This window comes from Euprymna scolopes, chromosome 19, assembly GCF_053919585.1.
Source record: "Euprymna scolopes isolate OS-2025 chromosome 19, ASM5391958v1, whole genome shotgun sequence".
NCBI classification, from domain to species: domain Eukaryota; kingdom Metazoa; phylum Mollusca; class Cephalopoda; order Sepiida; family Sepiolidae; genus Euprymna; species Euprymna scolopes.
This window is the reverse complement of record NC_136500.1, coordinates 95,300,449-95,314,971: the sequence shown is the minus strand read 5'-3', so window position 1 is coordinate 95,314,971 and position 14,523 is coordinate 95,300,449. Positions and strand designations below refer to the sequence as shown.

Below are 14,523 nucleotides of genomic sequence, written 5' to 3'. Positions count from 1 at the left end.
AAACAAAAAGCTACACCCCAAAGATTTATTTTTCAAATTTACATTTTTATTAAATTAGGCTTTTTACACATGATCAAAATTATAGAACCAGAGACAAAAAATTCTATTCAATTAATTTTTTCTCATCAGAAAACAGGACTTTCTTCCACTTCTGAACGTCCCAGCTTTGGTATTCTCGACCAAATATTAAGCAGTCCACTTTATGTGCAGTCAGCACCAACCCTATTCAGGGTTTAACCGGCTTCCTTCGAAGGAGGAAGTTTCATGGGAGTATGAAATTCACAAGCGGTCCCTAGTGGCATGTATATCCCCTGTTAGGGAAGATGACGACGTTAGGTTTTTGCAACTTTTTTGCCGGTAGGTGTCGACGTCCTCCTACATACAGCGCCTTGAATTCCCAAATTGGTCACCCATTTTAGTAATGACCAGACTCAACGTTGCTTAACTTCGGTGATCTGATGGGAACCGGTGTGTCAACGTGATTATGCTGCATATATACGGTCCACTTTGTGACGTGGAAGCAATCGAGGAATTTGTTTACGCTTTTTATTTACCATACCTTTTTGTTGTAAGTGTCGTCTGATGGTTATTGGACTGCAATCAGCTTAATTTTACTAGAAAAAAGTCCTCTGTCATTCATAACAACCCGTCTGATTCTCCTATTCAATGCAGGGGGCCTACCAAAGGATTTCGCTTTCCCATAATTCTCAGCGTTCTTTAAAAAATTGCAAATAACAGTTTTACTGCGATTTACCTTAGCTGCTATCGCTGTAACAAATTTTGCTTATGGAATCCTAGAATTCGAGAGCGCTCAACTGCGGTTAGTTTTCTTGCTTTAGGGATGGTAACACCTTTACACAGTGATTGCCAATCTCTACCTGAACTAAAAACATTATAATTACCATAAAAATAACACTTTATACCCTTGGTCTTATAATTTTGGTCATGTGTAAAAAGCCTAATTTAATAAAAATGCAAATTTTTAAATAAAATTTTTGGAATGTACTTTTTTGTTTCCATAACATTTTAGATTGCAGTATTAGTAACCTTAAGATGGAAGAGTTTAAAATCTATCCTTAAAAAAGTTTCTTTTTAAAGATTTTTAAGTGGTCTTAAATGTTCGATCAGCAAGGTATTATAATGATGCCTGGACGCGTCTAAAATACTGTTTTAAAATGAGCAAGCTACTGACACATAGGCTATAATATAAATGTGCGGAGACAATTACGATGGTTTCTAACTTAACATAATAAAGCATTTACAATTAACTCATTAAAATATTGGTGAGAATTATTATTTGCATCTTATATATAAAGTAATGTCATGTGTTTTTCTGATCAACAGCCTTTTTAATACAAGCTCCGTAGAAAATGTTTCGTCCGTCATATAAGGCAAATATTGGTCTGTGTTGTTAAAACAAAAAAAAAACAATTGATCTCAATGATTTTTATATGTAATCTTGATAAATAATTAATTTTTTTTATAAGTCATACATAAAAAAGTGTGGTATAGCGTTACCAAAATCACAAATTTAATGACATATGCATTGTTCATCTTTCACCAGTTTAACCATTTTGCTTTCTTTTTTTCCTCTCTTTCGTTGCTTTTCGCTGATGGAAGAGAGATAGAGGTAGATAAAGAGAGGGAGGGAGAGAGACAGAGACAGAGAGGAGGGAGATAGATAGTGGAAGAAAGGAGGACAGAAAACATTCCGTTTGTTCTCTTGATTTGCTCTTTTTGTTTACTATTTTTTCGTTACCTTTCGCTTAAATAGAGAAGACAAAGAAAGATGGCGGGAAGAAAAAAATGTAAAATGTGTGTGAAAGAGAGAAAAAGTAAGAGAGAAAGTGGAAGAGAAACAGATAGATCAATCAAAAGATAGATAGATAGAATTGATTAGGTGCTAAATCAGTTAACATAACATAACTTCACTTGGTTATAAATTGATTGTGATTGTGTCAATCAATCAATTGCATCATTTCAAATGACAAAATTATGCAAGTTGTTTTGTTTTTATATTTTTTCTGTAATCTACATACTTGAATAATTGAAATACAGTTTTAACTATTTCAAACAGAAAAACACAAAACATAGTAACTCTTATGTGAGCTTGTATTTCTCATTCATAATCCAAAATACTCGACGTATTTAGAACATTATTACTAATTAGTTAAAACCATTGAGCTAGTTGAATCAAAAAGACATCTATTTTTACATTAAACATAAATACATCAAAGTCTTGGAATATTGGATAAAATAACATAGAATATTAATTATAATACTTAAATATATAAACTGTAGGAGTTATACTAAATCGCCTTTGACCTATTTTCTGGTTCCAAGGTTGTCATAGCCAGAAGGTGAACAATAGGGATAAGCTATCGTCTAATATATGAAAGGCAAAATGGACGCGAGCCTTTATGTATGTCCACGAAAGGCTTTTTGCATCGGGCTTCTCGCGTCGGTTAGATTCCATGAGAATTTTTCGCATACTTCCCAGATCGTAATATCTCGCACTCGCAAACGGACATTGTCTCTTTTTTTTTTTTTATCGAGTTAAACAAAATTCCCACCGTGCCGTCGTCTCCAGTGTTTGTATTTTCGTGTAAATAAAGCGAAACTATTGAACGCATCCGCCTGGCCTTCGGGCTGGGTGGAATCTGTTCTGTAATTGGTCCTTGGTCAATGTAGGGGAAACCTTTCATACTGATTCAATTATTATATATTTGGATACTGCCACAGTGCCCCCCTTTTGGGGAAGCTGGTTTTCCCCCCACATTAAAAACGACCTTGTGTCTAATTTGTTTTCGTGGGAGGTTTAAAAGCAATGCCATTTCTGCAAGTCATCTTTTGTTTTTGATTGACTTCGCTAAATTTGAATGCTTAAGACTTCCGGTCGCGTCAGATTTTCTTTTACTTTCTTTTCCGTATTCGCGTCACGAGTTCGAGCCTGCCTGTCTACTACCACTTTTTTTTCTCTCAACACACACCTTCAAACACCCGAGAAACGCCGGGCACATAGGCTAGTTGTTTATAAAAGTCTTTCATTGCGCGCGTCTCCAAAAGCCTTTGCAACTAAGTACAGTTTTTACTCTACTAATGTGACTCAGGTATAAGCTCGGCAGTATAAGCACTGTTGATATGAAATTTAAAGTTTAACGGTTTAAAACGAAAATTTTTCTTTTTAACAAACAAACATGTTTTATTAACATCAAATTCGACATTTCGATCCATAACATAATCTTCCTCAAGGAATATAAGTTACATTTTGTCTTTTACTTTTCTGTTGGTGGTAATGCTTGGCACGTCTCTCTCAGATGTTTTGTTGAGGGTAATGCCCGGTTTAGTAGAAGGACACTGGTCTAGCGTGTAGTGTTATATGATAAAAATCTACTGTGTTAAAAGCATATGATAGTACGTAAAAGAAAAAGAAAGAAAGAAAAGAAAACAACTATATTCCTTGATAAAGATTCTGTTATGGATGGAAATATCGAATTTGATTTCAATACAATAACATTTTAGTTTATTACAAAAAATATCTGCACTTGTTTGGTCTTTAAAGCATTAAACTTTACATTTCGTATCAACAGTCCTTTTCACACGGTAGACTTTTATCATATCACAATACACGCGAGGCAAGCTCCCTTTTCTAGCCGGAGAAAATCGGCGCAAAAGTGTGAAAATAAAAGAAATGTAATTTGTCAGGTGAAGGTCGAATGACAGCATTACGAATATGCATGCGTAACGTAATAGCTATTGGTGTATGTTTTAATTTTTAGCTTTGCCACAAACATGTCTTCATTGCTAAGATATTAACATCAAAGGAAAAAGTAAATCATCAGCTAATCGTTTTGGTTTCGATTGTCGGTGGTGGCACACGAGTAATTTTTTTCAAATCTTTTAAATATTTACTATATATTGGATCCAATATAATCTATAATATAAATCTCACCTGTCTGTTTAAATGTATGCATATATGTATGTATGTATTTATCATTTCCATACATACACACATAGTTATCCACAAAGAGATTGCTTCTTTGTTTCATATATATATATATATATATATATATATATATATATATATATATATATATATATATATATATATATATATATATATATATATATATGTATATATATATATATATATATATATATATTAGTGGCCTGGCCAAGCCACAGGGGAGACAGTTATTAAAGCAGTTGAATTTATTTCAAAATAAGGGCTCTATACTCCTCTGAGATGAGTACGTTCGTACATGTCTCCGTGTGTGTGCGCGCGCGCACGTGTGTGTGTGTGTGTGTGTGTGTGTGTGTGTGTGATTGTTATAAATTGCTTCTACGCCCCCCACTTTTTTAGAACGTCCGATTTGTGTGTTGCTGCTTAAAGATAACTGTGGCGCTGAGGGCAAGCTTCCTGGGAAACTCACTGGAAAGGATGTAGTCTCTGTTAAGTGTTTTAACATCAAAGACTTCCTACTCACGCCCTTTCCACTCACACGCATACACACGCACAGTTATACACATACACTCACCAACACACAATTATACGCATATACTCACCCATGAATATACGAATTCATTTTCTCGCAAAGCAGACACATAAACGCTTTACACAATTTTCTTCTAATCATACTTTTATTCTCTACTATTGATATTCAGTCAGTCTTGCCTGTGGACGGGTGTATTGCTAGTCAAAAGGTTTCTTAGGAAATTCTTTTTTGCAGTATAGTAATGTTTACAATTTTTGCCTTGAATTTGCATTTTTCTTTTACTTAAGGGTCACACTTTATCAAGTTCTAATGGCAACTCCAGGATAAAGGTTAATGAGTGTCAGGTGACAGTTTAGACAACACCGTGATGATCGGCAATGATGGAACTTGGGTAGAATTTAATTATTAATTAATTTATTAAGAGGACGCTCAACAAGAACTTATTTACATGAGACTTGAAAACGATTATGTTATAGTTAGCTGAGAAGTAGCACCACAGTATTGTGTTCCACAAATAGATAGTTCAACGAAAAGAAAATTTATTGATGGAATTTTTTTAGTTTTATGCAGAAATAAAAAGTAAAGGAAATTGTTGACAGCTGTTGTAGTCAGACGAGTATTTGTTGTGAATGTCTTACAGAAAGGGGGCAGTCAAGCATCTGCCATTAAAAAGCGACAGGACAGAGATAGACTCACAACGTCTCTTCTGTGAGAAAGAGGAAGTATAAGGGCGAACTAATCTCACTGGTTTTCGAGGACGATTTTATACCCTGTCAAGGCAGCAAAAGTCAACCTTGGAGTATTAGAATTTTTTTTTTTTGAGTATTGTAATTTTTCAGAGATCATAATATGGACATATCTTCTTATTTGCAGATGTGCATTGAATTTGGAATTAATTTTACCCAAACACACACACGTATATATATATATATATATATATATATATATATATATATATATATATATATATATATATATATATATATATATATAGAGAGAGAGAGAGAGAGAGAGAGAGAGATTAGACATTAAGAGGAGATTATAGATAGATAGATAGATAGATAGATATAAATACCTGTTCACATATACTTCATGATAAAGCTAGAACCCAGAATTAGACGGAATCGACCAATTGCATCGACAACGGACAACGCCAGACCAAAAGTGGGTTTCGATGTACTGCATCTCATCAGTGACGTGCTCCAGGTCGTCGCACGCATGAAGTGTGCAATACTGACGCCCTTACCACACACATATATATATATATATATATATATATATATATATATATATATATATATATATATATATATATATATGGTGGTCAGGTCATGTCATATGCTACTGGTACCATGTAACCCAGTACTACCTGCTTCATGGTCGGGTTACCGGCGACTAAACTGGTTCCTCCACCAGACATTTGTTGAGGAGGGCGGCTAGTCTCACCGAAGGATTAAAAACAAGACCTTCCAAAGGGCGAATGAACTCTTTTTCGGGGTCAACGGCCAACTAGCACTGTGTATATTTGTGTGTATGTTTTGGGGAGGAGAGGGCTCCCGTAAGTCTTGGTGAAGGAAACCTTTCTAGGAGAAGCAAATCTCTGATTTAAAAAAAAACATAAAGCGGGAGACCAGTACCCGCATTAAGCTGGTCTGCAGTTTAATTTGTTGCTGGCTATCTTGCTCTTGCTTGTTGCTGGATCTCAACATTTTGATCCGAGAGAGAGCCTTAGCTGTTGTACAAAGCTAAGACTGTAACATAATCTTTGTATAGATACTCCCTCAGGTATTTGGGCTCATGGACTTTAAGTGTCTGAGGGAGTGGCACTCGTCTGACAAAACGCTGCAATCGTCATATATATATACTATCAGGAAGACCCGTCATTGTCCGGGATTGAATGAGGACCAACGAAGGTTTCAGGCTTCCATACTTTTATTGTCACCGAAATCGGTGAAATAACCCATTTTTTAATCAACTTAATTGCTTGATAGCTCTAATTAGCCACCTCCCCCGCAGTGCACCGGGAGGAAGCATCACATGCCTCCCCGTAGTGATTTAGTTCACAATACATTATAGTCTACATTGCACTGTAGAGGATCTTGTGCTGATTTTATAAAATTATCTCTAAATAATGGAATCATTTAAAGTTTTAAATGCAAAAGTGAAATATCATGATTCAATTGTGTTTTAAACAGAAACATTCATATCGAACGCACCCATGTATATAAAAAGCAACTATTGATTTTATAAAATTATTTTTACATAATCACTTGAATTAATGTTAAACACAAAAGAGTCAAGTTCCATCATGCTATAAAAGAACAGATTCATTTCGAACGCACCCCTGTCTTATTAAAAAAATCTACAGTTAATTTTATATAAAGGTTTTTCTGCTTGTGCGGTGATAAAGCTTCTCAAATATGTTAGGTAGTATAAAAGTGTTAACTTTAGTCAAAATTGAACTTTCTTCTTTAATCAGATTTTTTTGATTATCGATTTTAGATAGTTATCGGACACAATTCGCAAAGATACTCCCAGCCACATCAAGTACCTTCCTGTTACGTTTAAGAAAAATTGCCCCTACCTTTTCGGAGTCCATAAGAAACGAACTTTCAAACACACACACGCAGACAACGTTCCTTATATATATATATATATATATATATATATATATATATATATATATATATATATATATATATATTATGTGTGTGTGTGTGCATGGATATATCTATACTCGTAGCAAAATTGAATATTGAAATGCCCGTATCTTTGGTTCTATTATGAGACGAAACTACATGAAAATTTACAGACTTTTTGAACATTATAATACTATTCTATGGTTATAATTTCATAAATAACTAGCAGTTCAGCCCGGCTTTTCTCGAGCTCTATGTACTATTCATTTCTGTATGTGCATATGTATGCATATAATTAAAAGTTTCACTCATGTCCAGATAACCTACATCTAAAATTTTATGTGCTTCGACCCAAAATTGGCGGAAGAGTTTGGTAGAATCTGCAATGATCAACTCTTTCAAGTTTGACCTTTTGATTAAAAAGCTTGCTGCATGTTTGTATACCCTTTATGCAAAATTTCAATGTTTAACCCAACATTTGTTGAATAGTTTGCTAGAGACCGCAAAGGTTAAATTTTTTTAACTTTGACTCCTAGCCAAATCTTTGGCCAAAACCGGATTAAAAAGCTTGCCCTGTGTATGTATGAATACACTTTATGTAAAGTTTCAAATGTTTAGATTAAAAATTGTCTGAGTAATTTGGTAGAGACTGTCAAGTTAAATTTGTTTTTGTTAAATTTGACCCCAATTTTGACCTCTTAACATTTATTATTTTGGGCTCAAATCAAATTAAAAAGTTTGATCCATGTCCAAGGAAACTATATCTAAAATTTCAAGTGTTTAGACCCTAAATTATCAGAGGAGTTTAGTAGAGTTTTCAAAGGTTAAATAATTGAACTTTGACCCTTTGACTGCCAAATTTCTGGCCGAAAACCGATTTTCCCAAATTTCAATACCCTTATGTCAAATCTCGAGCCTGTAGACTGAAAATTGACAGAGTAGTTTGGTAGGGAAATGTACACACACAGACGGACGCACACACAGACAATTTCACTTTTATAGATATATAGATTGGCAAAGAAGAACCCATATTTTCAAACCAATAAAATATGGCAAAATGTACCTACATTTATATTGACGACATTGTATATATATATATATACGTATATATAGTCTGCTAAAAGGTAGCTTGTTTGCTGCTTTGGATTGAATTTAGCTTATGGATTTTCTTTGCTTGGTTGTCTCCCCTGTGGCTTGGCCAGTCCACTAATATATATATATATATATATATATATATATATATATATATATATATATATATATATATGAAAAAACGAAGCAATCTCTTTGTGGATAACTATGTGTGTATGTATAGAAATGGTAATTAAAGCACACAACAACAAAATACTAAATGAAAACAGTAGAGAAAAACAGTAATACATGCATAAAAATGAACTAATATAGCAACAATAAAGATAACACTAAGAACAAAAATATAACTACTAGAATTAGTAATAATCTAAACCATAATAGAAATCATCCAAATAGAAATAAGAAAGTTAATAATAAAGCGAAAAGCCGTTATTGTAGAATGTATGGATGTTGTCCACTACAAAATAAGTGCCTACTGCAAAAAATTCCAATATTTGCCAAATATCAAAAAGTACGACGTAGATACGATCTCCACAGATTTAAAGACCGCATGCATAAAAGCATATTCAATAACAACAAAAAACAAAAAACAAAACAAAAAACAAAAGCAATAAAAAATAAGTTCGGATTTCGTGTAAAAGTTTCCACGGTTGGTCTTCAGTCAGCAGTTTATAATTTTGCCGGTAAAGTAAAGTATTCCTTCCTTCTTAAAAGTTAACACAACCAGAATAAAATAAAAATCACTGACTTCTTTTTCCGAGAGAAGAACAGCAGCAACATCGTATATAAACAGCACTAGCTACTCATTGCTGGGAGCTCAAAGAAAGCGATCGCTCGTCAAAAACAGAATGGAAAATAGTACAATAGGCTAATACTTGTAGAAATTTAGACGACCCGTATAGATTATGACTAAACGAGAAATTCAAAATTCTAAACATTAAAGAATCCAAACATTAAACTGTCAAAATTAAATAGCAAACAACTATATATACAAAATAATTTTTACTTCATGATAACAATGCATAATAAAAATAAGAGACAATAATTAGATAAAAACAAAACTAAACCAACAGTTAAACTTAGAAACAGAAAAAGTAATCCAAACACACGTGCTAAAATAAGATCGACTATTCGACATGTTCACAAGAATGGTGAGTTACCCTTATACAAAACATAAAAGATAGGAAGTAAATGCCAGTCGAGTTAGAGAAAAGCCCTGTTATTAGTTTATTAAAAGCCAAGTACGTCCAAGGATGGAGTACTACTGCCACATCTGGGCAGGAGCTGCTAAAAACAGCATATCCTGCCTTGACAGAATACAAAATAGACTTCGTGGCTTAGTGAGGGATGCCCTTTTCTCTTCCCTGCAACCTCTCTCCCACAGAAGAGACGTTGCGAGCCTGTCCTTGTTTTATCATTATTTTCATGGCAGGTGCTCGTCTGAGCTTCAATCCCTCGTCCCCTCTCGTCAATCTTTCACGAGAAACACCCGTCTGGCTGAAACTACTGCCAACAGTTTTCCCCACTCTTTATATGTGCCTAAATCCAAACGTAGATTCCATGAGCAAAGCTTCTTTCTTAGAACTGCACGCCAGTGGAACTCTCTGCCGCTTGCCTGTTTCCCACCTGACTAAAACTTGGACGTCTTCAAGTCCAGCATAAACAAATTCCTGACAAACCGCCCCCTTAAGTAAGACACTCTATCAAACCACCCAATACTAATGATTACTACAATACTATCTCATTGATTACTGTACACGCAATAACCCTTATCCCTGAGTGGCCTTGATAAGTGGTGACCCCCATGTAAAAAAAAAAACAATGGAAACATTAACCCGTGAGAGGAAATAACAAAAAATCTGTTTGATTAACTAGCAACTAGATTAAAGAACTCGTCTATAAGATTAATAAGAAAGTTCTTGCAGTTTTTAACTTTTAAATTCAGATGAACATATTTCAGTTTAAACGAGAAATTATTGATCAAAATAAGCGCCACCAGAATGGACACACTTTTGCCAACGCAAAACAAGTGCATTCATGCCAGTAACGTAAAAAAACTTGCGTTCTGATGACGATAAGGTCACTGAAAGTATTTTTAATATTGCTTGTTTTTGAGACATTTCTCATGCAGAAATATATCGAGATGCTTGAAAACGTGGTAGTTGTTAGGTATGGCGGGTGAAGCAGTGTTTCGTAGCGCAATTCGTTCAACTTGTGCAGGGTTAGTTTAGCAGTCTGTGGTCAGGCATTGTTGTGGAGGAGAATTGGGCATTTTCTGTTGACTAATGCTGGGTTTTGTTGTCGAGGTTTCTAATGCATTTCATTCATATATTGTTCTCTGCCGTAATGGTTTCGCCTGCATAAAAAATTGTAATCGATGAGACCGGTCACACACAGTCAGTATGACCTTCTTTTGGTGCAACTCTGGCTTCGAGAAGTGTCATTGATCTTCGCCGGCGTCTAACCACTGAGCTGAGCGTCGCTGGTTGTAAAAAAAAAACAAGAAAAAAAAAACAACACTTTTCATCGCAAGTCACAACCTAGTTGAGAAACGAGTCGTTCTTGTTGCGTAGAAAAAGGGATGGTGAAACTTCATAACGGCGTCTCTTTTGGTTGTCGTTCAATTCGTGAGGCACCCATTTATCAAGGTTTTGGCTTTTCAATCTGTCTCAAGTGTTTGGGAATCGTCGTATACGTTACATCTAATTCAAAAGTAAGTTCTCGAACAATTTTGCATGGATTGGTTTCGACCAAGACTCTTAATTGATCGTTAGCGTTCAGTAGTGGTTTCTGGGCCAAATGCTTCATTGATATCGCGAGCTGTTTCATAATTTTGTGGAAATTATCAAACAATTTCACGAAGGCACAAAACGGAGAGTTGTAGTAGGAAACCTAGAAAGTGAACTTTTGGAAGTAAACCACGGTGCGTACACCAACACTATTTATGACAACTGTCCTAATGCTGCTTCATCAAAACATCGAAGAAGGTGTCATCATCCGCACGCGTTCCGACGGGAAACTGTTGAACTTTCCAAGACTGAAGACCAAGACCAAGACCAGGTAGGAGCTGATAACAGAACTGCTGTTCGCAGACGACACTACGCTCACAATCAAGCTCAGATGCAGAGGATAGTTCATACTTTCTCTCATACAGCCCAGAAGATCGGCCTACAAATCAACATAGGGAAGACAGAAGTGATGTATAAGCCCTCAGCAGATAACAACGACCCCCCAAGAGCTTATAATAACAATCAACGTCGAGGTGCTAAAAATTGTTGAAAACTTCAAATATCTTGGAAGCACTTTAAATACTTACAACCGTGCTGACAAAGAAATGCATGTGCCTCCTTTAGTAAGTTAGAAAAGCGGTTCTGGATAAGAAGCACTGGTATCCGGTTAGACACAAAGGGCAGAGTCTACAAAGCCGTCGTTCTGTCAGCTTTGCTGTACTCAGCAGAGACCTACACTCTCTATAGATAACACATAAAGAGACTGGAAGCCGTCCACCTGAGAAGGATCATGAAGATCAAATGGAGTGACTAGTTATCAAACTTGGAAGTTCTTAGGAGAGCAAACCTAGACAGCGTGGAAGTTACCCTTGCTACTATGCAACTACGATGGACCAGGCAGATTGCCAGAATAGAAGACAACCGAATCCCAAAAATGATCTTCTACGGGGAACTGGAAAATGGAACCCGCAAGATAGCTATTCAAAAGCTTCGCTACAAAGATGTAACAAAGCGGCACCTGAAGACGATGCACATCAATGTCGAGAGTTGGAAAGAACAACCCCCAAAAAGGAGTAGCTGGCGGAACAGTCTCCATAATAGAGAGAAAGATTAGGCAAGTTTTATTGTGTCGTCTTATCGACGACACAATCTCGGCACCCACATATGCGGTGCCTGTGACCGGACGTTTCACACGGAAAGAGGACTACGCCAACATCGAGGAGTAAAGCATCGAGGCCCCGACTAGTCATCGTAAAGACTGGCGGATTGCATGATGATCATGAAGATGATGATGATGACTCCTGACACTCATAGAAGTAAGCATCTGTGGTTGCATATTAAGTCGGGGGAAGTTTGGGACAGAACACACAAATAGAATAACCATTGTATGCGCGCATTGTATGTATCCTCATTTCATGTATTTTCACTTCCTCGTTTGATACGCCCTTGCTTCCAATACTCATACCCAGAGACGAGGTGGGGATAACGGATCCCAATATTGAGTCCGCCTGAATTTTTAGTCGGGTATATCTGACACTACCATATTTCTATCACCTCTAACACAGTGGACATTAAGAGATGTTGCTGCTCTTGATAATGGTATATAAATGTTTCGTTTGTGCCGAAAACTCCAGCAACAATCGTAATTGGTAAAGAGTTCTTGTATATAATGTGGCCGTTGGCGTTTATTGGCCGAAGTAAAGATTTCTGATATCAGTAGCGCATCTAGAATTTATATAAGTCAGAATTGCAATGCAGATGCGTTTGAAGTAAATGCGTTTAATGAGACATGCTCAATTGTAATGTTTTTTTTTCACTAATATTTTTTGATATACTTAAGGTAACAAGAAATACTTCGGGTGGCGGGACAACATTACTGTCAAATGACAAAGTTAGGCGCCTACTTCCACCCACTAGTCTGTGGATGACCTCTGGGCAAGGTCGAGAACCCACTTCAGTCCCTCCCGATCATGAAAAGTAGGTGACTGATGTAATACGGAAGCAACCAGGAATAATTATGTTCATGGTTTCGTATCTCGTTGTGCTAAGCAGAAGATCTATTTGGATACAATGGTCAGGACAATCGGCCAGTATGGACATTGCTCGGACAGAAAGAAACTGCAATCTGCTGTCTGTACAACTGCAAAGAAAGCTGTGGCAATACATAAAAACACTTTCGAGAAAACAGTGTAAATGTGGCTGTGAACAATTGATTCACGAATGTCTAGAGAGGGATAGATAAATGAAGAGGCATAGTCGTCAATGCTTGAAACAGGCAGGACACCACTTGACTGTTTATACTGGTACAGCTGTCTGGCGTTGTCCAGATAGCATGGGCAACAAAATCAAATCTACCCTTTTCTCCTTCCCCTCTTTCTCCTTATCCTCTCTCTCTCTCTCACTTCCTACTCTCACTTGCATCTCTTTCGCTCACATCCACTCTCTTTATCTGAAATTAAAAAAAATATTGACAAACTACTACTATTACAACTACTACTACAACTACTACAAATAATGATGATGATGATGACGATGATAATAATAATAATAATAATAATAATAATAATAGAACAAGAAAACTCATAGAAACTAGATTATATAGCAGAAACCTAATAAAAGATATAAATACATGGGCAGTATCACTAGTAAGATACTCTGGACACTTCATAGGGTGGACTAAAGAAGAACTGAGACAGCTCGATCATAAAACTAATAAACTCATGACCATGCACAACGCACTGCACACTAAGAACGATGTTGACCAACTCTACGTTAAAGGGAAAGACGGTGGGAGGGGACTGGTTTATATAGTAAATGACACAAAGAAAAAAAAACTAGAAAAATACATAAAAGACTGAAAGTATAATTATGGCAGCGAGAGACATGGAAGAAAACAACAAAACAGAAAACAGAGACAAAGAATAAAACAAGAAAAGAAAAATGGGAAAAGACACAACTACACGGAAGATTCGCAGGAATAACAAAAGATGTGAATAACGAAAACAACTGGACATGGATGCGAAAAGGACACCTAAACCGAGAAATCGAATTCCTAATAACGGTAGCACAAAATAACTCCCCTTCTAGAGAATTACTAAAACAGAAAAATAGGTTTTAATTGATCAGTGGAAAAAACTCAGGACGTATCAATAATACAATGAAAAACACAAATTAAAAATAAGGAGGCATCAAGTGCACTACTACAATTATTTTAAAGCACCTTACTATTATTTAAAAATAAAACTACTGGATAATTTTAGGTGGTTTTTGTTGCTGTCACAAATAAGATCTTGTTTGTTTTTTCATATGTATAGAATTTTGTACAGGTACTTTATTTCTTATTTAAAGATAAAGTTATTCGATGATTTTTTGTTATACGACGTTTTTTCCGTCACGAGTAAGATTTTCTTTTACATTCTATATACACATTCAGTGTATCTATATATTTTTAAATTCTATACAGGTACTTTATTTCTTATTTAAGAATAAAACTACTCATTGATTTTACGTAATTTTGGCTCTACAATGTTTTCTTTCCGTCATGGGTAAGATTTTTTTTTATATGGG

General features: G+C 35.7%; 1 pseudogene; it reads right to left on the bottom strand.

Moving 5' to 3' along the window:
• Positions 1-376: 376 nt before the first annotated feature.
• Positions 377-495, bottom strand: LOC145240423 (5S ribosomal RNA; annotated as a pseudogene).
• Between the last annotated feature and the right edge of the window lie 14,028 nt (positions 496-14,523).